The following is a 10,574-nucleotide window of genomic DNA, read 5'->3' on the forward strand; positions in this document are numbered from 1 at the left end:
GTATCCCTTGGCTCTGCTGCAGCAAAAAGACCACGTTTTATTTTGCATGCTCCTTGGGCATGGTATTCCACATCCCTGCCTTCAGGACTGGAGAATCTCATCTACTCCCTGATGGATCTTGATCACTAGGAGCAGTAAGTAAAGTCCACCACGCACTCAACTGGAAATCCATGCATTACAGGATCCCCTAGCAGTAATTCTTGAGAGTTGTAAAGAGACATTTGTCCTGTCGGTTGAAATGTAATTTCCTTCAGTTCTATATATAGAACAAATCAATAGAACAAAGTACAAATCTGCTCTTCTGAAAGTACGTTGGAGTTTTGCTAGTGACTTCTGTAAGAAAAGAAAGGGTCTCTCATTCAATTCCCCTATTTTGAAAATACCTATCTATTTATCTTACTAAGCTGTAAAGCAAAAGAGAAGCTGTATGTCTGTCTTTAAAAATGCAATTGTCATAAACTAGATTTTAGTAACTAACTGAGCACAAGGTGCAATGTTCCTTTTTGACATGCAACTTCCTGGTATTACGTTACTATAAAAACAGGCAGGAACCAAAGTTTCTCTTACAGCTGACAAATAGTCCTTATAGCTGTTGTAGACTGTGCTGCTCAGAGGTTGGATTTTGCTTTCTGATACTGCTTTTCTAGATTAATAGAAGTTATGAAAATAATAGGAAAAATGGGGAGCAAATGTAACCACTACAATATATTCTATATATGTTTTCTAACACATAGTAGTGTCTTTTGTAACATGAGCCATAAAACTTGTGTATTTATGTTCAAAGTATAAATTGAGAAAAATGTTGAATAAAAAATATGATAAAAAATAACTTCAGAAGAACATCTTGAGTTGTCATTTTAATTAGAGGTTAGAATTTGGGTCATGCATTAATTAATAATATGGATTCATGCAAGAGAAAGCAGGATATGTGGTTAGGATGACAAAGATGAAATTTTTTTAGTTTCATATTTCTGCAATTTAAATGCCAGCAAATGCAGTTTCTGAAAATTATGCAGTCATTTATTATAAGGTTTGATTACTGTATCGATAGACCCTAATAGTGCCTAAGCAGTGGAATTTCTACTATGCTGTGTGGAGTAAGCATCAGCACTTGGGCACCATGCATGCTGCATAAAAATGAGAAGCATTAATTTTGAAAATGAGTATTGCAGAGCAAAGGCTTTAAGAGAGGAAATTCATTTCCAGTTGCTAACAGGCAATTCTTTCTAATTAATCTGCCCTAAAGGATGCATACATAATCCCACGATTGTGTTTAAATACAGAGACTTGTATTTATCAGACTCAGCAATAGCCTTTTTGAGTGTACCTGTGCTAGTATAAACAAACAAGAGGATTTACTGAGAATTCTTTTGTTGCTAGGAAAGCTGCCTTTTTGCTTCTGGCTGTATACATCTCTTTAGTACGTGGTTCTGAAAAACATCAAATCATATGAGCGCAGGATACCTGTGCACACCTGGAGACAGATTCTGTCCCAATGGGAATTTACAGTTCATGATCTATGGTGACAATCTGAGGGCTAAAATTGCTTACTGCCTCTTTGAGAAAGGCCTGAATATTGGAAAGGGTTTCCTGAACTGTGGTTCAGTACTTAAACTTCACTGTTTCTTTCTCTTCTGTCCTGTTTAATTTTCTAGCTGCATGTAGACAAATTGGTTTTTGTAAAATGCACTTGCAGGTGAATATCAGTCACTTGAAAAGTGCAGCTGTAATGGAGAGTTCTGCATGAACTAGTCTGTATTGCAATGAGTGACACCATGGAGCTGATAACAGTATTTTTAGATTGCTTTACATAGCTTCATAGTAATAATACTTCACATAATAATAGTCCTGTTAAGAAGGCAGATTGGTATCTGCAGCTAGGAAGAAAATAAGTTGAAAAGCATTAGCCTGACTTGAAGCTATATGATGAGACTGTAAAAGCACACAGATTAAAGCCATTGCTGCTCTCCAAGCCCATGATTAGTCCTTTAAACAGTCTCTTCCTTGCAGGTGTCCTGTACATGTGGTGGTAGAAAACGTCTGTGTGAGTAAAGTGGCCAGGACTAGGGTGGCAAGTGGAGCACTGAGCTGTGATCACAGGTATTGGTTGACTGGCTGGGGTTGAGCCTGGCCTGGGCTTCTCCTGTCAGACAGCACTGGCAAAGCCACTTACCTGCTACATTTTAGGAACTGATTAACTATGTTGATGTAAATTGTGTGGTGCCATTTGCAGAATAGGCTTTCTGCCTCTAGTTTCTTAATACTGATGCAGCCTTGCATGTATCCATACAACCTTCTTTCTGTGGGATGGTTGCCTAAAAGTCTGGAACTTGGGACCTGTCAGGAGATAGAAATACCTACTAGCATAGACTTGACATGTACCATACAGGTACCAAGCTGGTATGAAGAGTGCCACTGTTAATCTGGGATGGTTCATCAGCTGCTTGCACCATGCCACAGCTCAAAATTCTGGTCTACTTCCTATACTTCTTAAAATTTAGGGGCTTTATAGCTGTATGTAGAATCTATATCCTGTTTCCTCACAACTGCAGCATGCACACTGCCAGATCTATCTGCTATTCAGTTTGAGAAATCTAGCTCAAGATTTTTCAGAATTAGTTGCTGCTGTTTTGCAATTGTGCTTACTTGATTAATAGCATTTTCTTTAAAGACATGCCCAGCTACCAAATTGCAAAAAAACACTTTTTTCCTCCTAAAACAAAGAGTCAACAAAGCAACACTGAAACAACTTCAGATGAAAGGATCAGAAAATTTCCTAGCAAATTAAGACTTACTGTGTAACTCCATTTGAAATGCAACAATGCCGATATATGACCAAAAGTGCTTCAAGTGCTTTGGCCAAGCTCCATAAACCACACTATAAAGCAGTTAGTCTTTCACAGCATGACCTTCAAAGGTGTTCAAAGGGATTTTTTTCCTCCAGCAAAACAGGCCTTGACAGCAGAACTGCAAGTTCTACTGTTGTACATATTGTTATACTCCAGTGATAATCACAGTTATCATTAGTGTGTGTCCCAGCCTATAAGAGGAGCCAGAACACCTAGGATTAAAATGACACACCTCGGGGGAGATAAAATTGTAAGAATTTACTGGAAATACAATTTCAGGAGTATTTTGACATCAAAAGGCTCAGCTGAGCCTCCAGCAGAGCACTGAAGTACCTGATTTCCACCTGATATCTTAAATGCCCAAACGCAGATAACAAGAATGGTTTTAAATTCAAAAAACTTAACTACAAAGCTACAGAAGTTTCATTTTTCCTTTCTCTTATTCCACATTGGAGAGAAACTCTGTGGGTTTCAACTTGAGCATCAGGATCACCTTTAATGTGGGTACAAACACTGCATTCGCTTGCACCTTCCAAATCAAATTGTTTAAATTGTTTCCTGTGGGCTTTTCTGGTTTGCTCTGTGTGCATTTCAAGTTGCGGAACACGCCTGCCAGACTACAGTAACTAAATGCTTTTCAGTGTTCCCTTTCTAAGGAGATTCTTTTCTTCTGTAGAGTTGGGTAGCACAGACTGCATGCTTTAATAAGGAGGATTACCCCCAAGATTTGTAAGAGCAACCACTCTTTTGCAATGTTGCTCAGAGCAGTCTGTGATGCTTTTAATCCTGATCACAAACAACTGACACCATCAGTTAACTTAAGCTGCATCTGCACTGCTGAAGTGCAGAGCACTGCAGAGGTTACAGACACACACCATGAGGCCGTGTCAGGTGCAAGCCATGTGCCAGTCCTTCCCTTGCCTTTCAGGGAAGCAAAGCTGGTTATAGTCTATGCCAATACATGATAACATTCCATATGGCATTTGGGGAGAAATGTACAGATAATGAGGTATTTTGCTCACAGGTAGAGGTATTTTGCGCTACACATGTAGATGAGACAGGTGATGGGAACAATCTGTGGCTGATTATGGCTGGGAAGAAATGACTGGATAAATTCAGCAATGTAAAGAGCAAGGGTAGGCTTTCTTTTTTTTTTTTTTTTTCTAAATTCTTTTGGGTTTTATTTTTAGCAAATTAGCAATGATGTACACATTTTCTCAATTGTTCATCTAAGTAAATGTTGTGTATTCCCCATCTTTTACCCTTATCAGATGCTTTCAACCTCATTAAAAACTGCCTTACCTATTCAGAACACTCTTTTGGGTGGCAGAAGTCTGTGGTAATAAGGCCTTTTTTTAATGTGTTTTTTTTTCTTTTTCTTAAAATAAAACCAATATTCATTTGTCTCTGGTGCACAGAAGTGTGCAAACCAACACTGAAGAAATATTTACAGTTTATTTTTCCTTACAACTATAAGGCTCTATCTGCTACAAGCTGATAACCCTCATGGTGCAACCAGCACTTTTCTTCCAGTTCTACTATCTGGGCGTATTACAGGGATGTGTAAATAACTATACGGGCAGATCAGCTTGGCCCTGCATCAGATGTATACAACATATCATGTGTAACATGTATACAGCATGCATAGGTTTTGTATTCCAAATATAAAAAATGTATTTTAGGCATCTTTGCTCAGCAGAAATACAATAATTATTTGGTCTGTCCCAGCAATACCATCAAACCAATCCTTGAGTGTGTTGTATTACAACACCAAGAAGCATTTCACGTGGGAGTTCAGCTGTTCACAGGATGAGCAAAAGAAGTCAGGTTTTCTTTTCTATTTGTTTTGTTTTGGTTTTACATGTTGGCTTCTAGCCTGGGCACTGTAGGGAACACAGACATTGGCTACTACCACTAAGTATCTGTCACTCCAGTAATCTATTCACAGAAGGAATTCCAGCAAGTTTCAACTATTATCTGTTCCAGAATTTTGATGCTGCAACATTTATTTTTTCAATACATCCTTGTGCCAATCCAAATCACACAAAAAAAAACCCCAAAACCCAACATAACAATGAAGTCAGAAACCTAAAAATGGCCTACCAGCAGCTTTGCATGTGCAAAGGCACTGGTGGCACGTCTGTGCAGACATACCAGTCCTGCCTAGTGTGCGGGACATGCGCCCACAATGTGATGGACTCAGTGAGCAAAGGCTGCAAAGCCCACCTAATTAGCTGGGTAAATGATTGAGCATGGACCCATATGCAGTCCCACGCTGCCATGGGTGCACTACCTGCAGGATTCTACTTTGCTTACTTACAGAAGCTAGCCTGCATATGCTGTGAGCTACCCCCTGAGCCTATTATCTAGGAAGGCTTAATGTTTCTTGTTTCATAGGATGTGGAGTGAATATTTTATCTGGATAAAATAATTATTAGGTTAAATTATTCCTAAACTCCTTAAATGAGAAGTTCTGCCAATAATCAACCTCCTGAGACTGGGATGATTAATTTTTGATGTGACCTACTGGCTAATTTTGGCTGAGGAGCTGTGCATTTTCTCCAGCTACCATGATAACCCAATCCTGCAAGACAGCCTACAAGCCATGAATGGCAGCTATGCAGCTGCTGGTGCAGCCAGTGGGAGAAAAAATAAATATATTACCTTGCTCTGGAAGAGCATAGCCCTGATAAGCTCTGAGCAGATGTGCTCTGGATCAGGATGCTGTTTGGTGACCCTGTCATGAGAAAGGCATTCAGCACTATTACCTATTTCTGCACTGGAGACATTCCAGCATTATGCCTTCTAGAAGGAATACTTCATTTTGCCTGATGAGGATTAAAGAGGTGTGTGAGACAAAAAACCTTCCCATTACTATTTCTTCATTTGGACTTTTCTTCTTTTTAACCAGAGAAACACTACATAAAATTATTTTGTTCCAAACTGTATTTCCTTTTAATTACTGAGCACCACTGCTGGTACGTGAGAGACACAGAGCACGGGCTGCATGTCCAGAAGGAAGTCTGCTGTATGTGACTGAGCAGGGGCCACCTGAGGTTTCTGGGGCAGAGCACAGCAAATGCTTCCCTTCCTGCCTCTACTCAGCACTCTACTGTTGTTGCCCCAGGCTAACTGCCCCTTGCAGAACAGATGTCAGCAAGTCCTGATGGCCAATAGCAGCATTACAATCATCTATCAGTCCTCTTGAATATTTGTCACATCAGCTGGGCTACAGAATGAATTTCAGGCACCAGACTACATATCATGTAAACTGTATGATACCTGATTTCTTTAGGATAAGGTCTTTTCTACACTGGGACAATGATTCATCTCATGTAAATCAGGCATTTAAGAATTGTCTACAGCTGTACCAGTCTGACTTTTCAGCTAATGGAGAAAAATAAGAAATAACAAAGCGTGATTCACCTCATCCTAAGATGTCAAAGATAGGTGAGAAAAATTGCCCTTCAGACATAGTTATTCCTATACATTAATTATAAATGGAGCCTCGGAAATTCAGGTTAAGTAGGGAAATCAAGTGACTAAAACTGAGATGATTTCCACAATGTGTGTCCAGTTTTTTCATCACGTCCAGTTCTATGAGAAACTGTGAGGCTAATTCATGAGCAGCCTTATTCTCCATGGCAAGTGTCCTGGCCTATGATGCACAGAGCAGCAGTATTTTGCAAAAGGTATGCTAAGAGGAAAGCAACTCCTTTATATTTGTTTTCACTAACGGGTTTAATGACAAAGGAGCATGGGGAACTATAAAGAAACTTGATGGGAAGAAAGTATACTGAGTTACAAAGTTAGGGAATTGCTGCCCAAAGCTGAACTTTCATAAAGGTCATTTTAGCTGATCTGCTTCTGGCAACGTTCAGTGAGGGCAGAGGATGGAGTATGCAACAGCCAAGTGCTACCTGACTTCTCAGGCTAGGATTTCGATGGAATTGGATTTTGTAAAGGTCTTCTACTGGCTCCATCCACAGGGCCCATAAAAACACAATATGCTACTTCCTACCTACTACAGGTTTTCAAATGGTCTCCACAAACTATAACTCAGTGTACACTCATACTGGAACATGCTGTGGCAATTAAACCTGAAGAGAAGCTAAGAAAATCCAGTAGTGATTAAAATCGTTATGTATTCAGAAAGCATGAGTCAGAATGATATGATCTCAGATATTATACTGCTGCCACAGCCACATAACTCTCATCAGTAGGAACAGAAGTTAGGCACCTTAAGGAGAGACAATACTCCACATAGAAATAGAACAACAGAGATTTTAAAAGTGAAAATAATTTCCCATAGCTGTATCAGTTGTCTAATTTTAGTGTCATCTTGAATTATATAGTATTTAAAGTGCATGAAACAGCAGGAATATTAATTCCTGATGTCAGAGAGAAGAGTTATTTCTGGCAGGTTTTAATGGATCTACTGTATCACATGGAAATTTCTTCCAGCTAGCCAAGAATAAAACTATGTATACAACTTACATTCTAACCTTGTAATGGAACCAAATCAGGGGACAGTGACACATTTACAGTTATGCTAAAGCCACATGTTGTGCTTACTGTCTCTTCTAAAACCCTGGTGACACTTTATGATTGTTGCTTATCTATTTTATAGCTCCCAGAAGAGCGCTGCCTCTCTCAGTCGAGATGAGACACGACCTCTGCTTGAACACCAGCCTGATGGTTAAGAGCTGCTCCGAAGTCAGAGCACAACTTGACTGGAGCCAAGGGTTTCAAGTGGTTACAGTTATCCAGCACTGCATGTTTTGTACTTTAGTTTATGAAGTGCTAAGTCAACACATGAGAGTTTTTAGCACAACTGATGTCAAAAAGTAGAAGCAATGGGACAAAATGAAGGAGAAGACACCCAACCATGCTTAGCCATCACAACCATGATGGTGGAAGAACATACAGCTGCAATGGCCACACTGCCAGCATAGAAGTAATTAATTGTCAGGTTAATTTGAGACAGGAGATGGTAGTAGCTTTTCAAGTCTGGTAAGGAGTGTCTCCCAAGGCCAGGAGCCACTCACTGGGCACTGTAGGGGAACCAGTCTGACAGGTCCCTGGAGTCTGTGGAGAGGGGAAAAAGAGAAAACCTGCAGATGAATAGTGTTTTGAGGCAGCAGTATCATAGGAAAACTATATGCTACAAAGACAATACGATATATCCCAGCACCAGAAATGGGTCAGGGATTAAGGCGGCATGTCTGCTGTCTTGGCAGAAATCAGACTGCAGCCTGCAATGGGACTTGAATTAGGTTAGGTACCACTGCCTGTGTCGGGAGTAGACCCAGAGTCCAAAAAACATAACATGAACTGTTTTCTAAGAAACTGAAAAGCGGGTCTAATTCTGGGAATCCTGATGAGAGCCTCAGCTTTGAAGCGCAGGAGAAAATGGGACCTTGGTGCCAGCTGCACCTGGCCTCCACGGCGTTGTTTCTGCGCCGGCAGGCACCTGAATAACGCAGAGGCTCCGTCCGGGCAGCCTCCCCGCCGCCTCCCGCAGCGAGCGGGCGGTGCCGGGGGCCGCGGCCCTCGGGGCTTCAGCCGGGGCGCTGCGCTGCGGCCCCTGCGGCCCCTGCGGCAAAGCCCCCGGCCCTGCCTGACGCAGGGGAGCGGCGGCGCCGCCGCCCCGCTTATCCCCGGCACGGCTCCCCGGCCCCGCCCGGAGGTGAGGGAGGACCCGGCGCTCCCCGCCCGGCGCCACACGGGGGGAGTTTCTCCTCAGCGCGGGCAGGTGGGGCCGCTCCGCCGCCCGCCCCGCCTCGCCTCAGCCCCGCGGGGCAGCGCGGGCAGCCCGCGGCGTTCCCGGCTCGGCCGCTGCCCCTCGCCGGCAGCCGCCGCCAGCAGCAACAGGTCCGTGCCCGCTCCTCCCTCCGCCTGCCAGGCGAACAAAGGGGCCGAGCGCGGCCCCGCGCCCGCCCGGCCCCTCCGCCAGCCCGGCCCCTGCGCTTCAGCCATTTGCCTCGCCTGGCATCGCGGCGCCGCTCGCAGCCGCCTTCCCGCTCCCGCCGCCTGGGCGAGGCGCCGGGGCCGCTGCGCTGCGGGAGCTGCCCCGGAGCGGCGCGGGGCTCGTCGGCTGCCGCCGAGAGGTGAGCGGGAGGCAGCGGGACGGGAGCGGGGCCGCGGTCGCGGAGCCTGCGGGGAAGACTGGTGCCGGTATCTGCCGATATCTGCCGTAAGGACCGCGACGTGGAGCCACAGCAGCCGCGTGTGTGTGAGAGGGGTTGCTGGAGCACTGTCAGGTTTAATCGTGTTTCTTTTCTCTTTCCTCTGCCCCCCTTAATCCACCTTCTCTGGGCAGCGGGGAGGCCGGGCATATCTCCATATCCCTTCTCCGTAGGTCGCAGAGGAGCCAACCCTGATGCCTGCGTATTTTATTTTATTTTATTTTAATTCATTTTATTTTATCCCGCTGATCTGTTAAAAATCTTAATGACTCTCTAACGTCTAGGGATGTGTAACAGTAGGAGATTGCTTTCCGCTATAAATTCTTCATGGCGTGCTACCCCATCCTACGAAAAGCACGCACAAGCCCTGGGTGAACATACGCGTGCAGGATTTGGCAGGGTGGAAGATGCTTCAAAAAAACTTATACTGAATTTCAGTAGGAAGATTTTTATGTCTGGTGATTTAAAACAACAAAAACCAGACTTCTGAACCCAAATTTACATTTAGCACAGAAAATGATAGTATTAAATCCTATAGCCAACTTTTTTCACCCATCAGGGAAAAAAAAACCCTCTAGAAATAATAATATTTTGTAAAGCTTTTCCACAGCAATTTAACCAAATAATAGAAAACTGGAGCAAAAAGCTAGGGAAAAAAGTAGGGCAATAAAAAAATAGAATGGCGATAAAATAGAACAATCTTTCAGTATGATCTGAGAAGCAAAAAGGGCTTCTCTGTTTTCCAGGGACTTAACCATCTGTCTCCCAAAAAGAAATTAAGTGGAATATTCGTGACAAATAATAATGAAATTGTCAGTAGTATTGACAAAGCAATGTTTTCTCCCTTGTTTAACTGTTCGGCCCATCGTACTTGTTCTGTATTCTCCTCTTCCCAGGGCCCATCACACAGCATTTATTCACTCTTTAATTAGGACATCCAGTGCATGCCAGTGGGATGCTCTGGCCATCCACTGCTAATGGCACTGTCTGATGAGAACCTGCCAAGAGCCAAGGACTGGTCCCATTCCTGCCCCAGCTCCTCTGTGCTCTGCAGGACTCGCTCCTGGCAGTGGAGCCACTGAAGACAGTGGTGCAACTTGGAAGCTGGAGTTTGCAGGACTGCACCTTGATAATGTTAAAAGGCTGAAATCTGTAGTAGCTTCCTTTCTTTTACAAACACTGTGTTTGCATCACTTTTCAATATAACAAATAGTCTAAAGAGATGGACAGACTTGAAATATCAATAAATATTAGAGCACCATTATTTGGCAGGAACATTCAATTAAAGTCATTAACTGGCTTTACTATAGTAAAGCAGGATTATAGTATTTAGGGCCGGCCTAGGTTACCATAGAGATGACGATATGGTGAGATGACTGCATCCAGATCCTACTTACCAGGGGTTTCAGCATCCTGTAGTACCCTGTTGCAAGAGGATATTAGGGGCAGCTGACTGCTAAAGAAGGGTATAATAAAACATGAAAGGAAATCCTGCAATTTCTTTCAAGGTAGAATTAAACTTTTTTTTAATACTTTT

This window comes from Anomalospiza imberbis, chromosome 3, assembly GCF_031753505.1.
Source record: "Anomalospiza imberbis isolate Cuckoo-Finch-1a 21T00152 chromosome 3, ASM3175350v1, whole genome shotgun sequence".
NCBI classification, from domain to species: domain Eukaryota; kingdom Metazoa; phylum Chordata; class Aves; order Passeriformes; family Viduidae; genus Anomalospiza; species Anomalospiza imberbis.